The 1,074-nt window shown below is 40.7% G+C and overlaps 1 long non-coding RNA gene across 1 annotated transcript; it reads left to right on the top strand.

Moving 5' to 3' along the window:
* Positions 1-119: 119 nt before the first annotated feature.
* On the top strand, positions 120-597 carry LOC107576222 (uncharacterized). Its single transcript, XR_001608018.1, has 3 exons — positions 120-195; positions 279-297; positions 462-597. It is a non-coding gene; the product is annotated as an uncharacterized lncRNA (long non-coding RNA).
* The last annotated feature ends 477 nt before the right edge of the window (positions 598-1,074 follow it).

The following is a 1,074-nucleotide window of genomic DNA, read 5'->3' as shown; positions in this document are numbered from 1 at the left end:
CGGTTGAATTATGGAAATATGAAATTATCCAGTTATACTCGGACAAATATGAGCGGTGTACTTTTTTTAGGAAACCAACAGGGACCGATAACTAAATGTAGTCTTATTCACTTTTCCGTAGGTTCCCAAATATCTTTCTCAGCAGTGGGCAAAAGCATCTGGGCGAGGAGAAGTGGGCAAACTTAAAATTGGGAAGTATGATCTAATTTTAAACCTCATTCGAAATTGACATTTTTGTATGAAATCTTTCCACTCATACTTTTTAATCTCTCTTCTAGAGCTCAAGGGAAGACGGCGGTAAGTTTTATTCGTGTTTTTAACGACCTGCACTATTTGCTCCTCATCTTTTATTAAGATGTCAGTGCTGATTTGCATAATTACTATGATCTGACCCTGGGCTGTGGCGAGGGAGCGTGTGATGTACTATTGCTTACGTAGAGGCTGATTGATGGTTTCCTCAGGTGTCTTTCAGTCTGAACGAGGAGCTGACCGTGGTGCAGTGCTCTGGGGAGAAGGTTTCGTCAGTGCGCTCCCCGAGAGAACATCCCTTCACCATGCAGACGGTGGGCGGCCAGACCCTCGCTGTCTTTACAGAGACCTCAGGTGAGTGTTACCATGCTCTCTGGCACTGGGAACAGCAACTGGTGTAAGGAACGGCGTCACCTCAACATAAACGGTTAAGTTGTTAGTCTGTCATTATTTATATGCCGGTACATCAGCCAGCCCAAATAATCAGATGATATTTGGCTATTTTGAGATGATCAGCATCATTCAATAACTCTGCCTGCTTGGCTAATCAACAGAATTAATCATTCCATCTAGTGTTAGTCCCGAAAGCTAAAAACAGCCTTTTATAAAAACAGCCAGGTTTATTGTGTATATACTGGTCTTGTACTGTCATCTTGTTCTCTAGGGATTGATACAAGCACCAGTATTGGGAAGGTTACATTGTAAATGTTATAGATTACAAGTTACCCTATTTAAAACTGTTAATTGGTAGTGTAACTATTTCAATTACTTAATGTTTTCAATGTTAATCATTTAGAAACATTTAAAGCAGGCAGGGTTAACCTT

This window comes from Sinocyclocheilus grahami, unplaced genomic scaffold (genome assembly GCF_001515645.1).
Source record: "Sinocyclocheilus grahami isolate Dianchi unplaced genomic scaffold, SAMN03320097.WGS_v1.1 scaffold3366.1, whole genome shotgun sequence".
NCBI lineage: Eukaryota > Metazoa > Chordata > Actinopteri > Cypriniformes > Cyprinidae > Sinocyclocheilus > Sinocyclocheilus grahami.
Note: the sequence above shows the minus strand (reverse complement) of the source record. Positions and strands in the feature narration are given on the sequence as shown.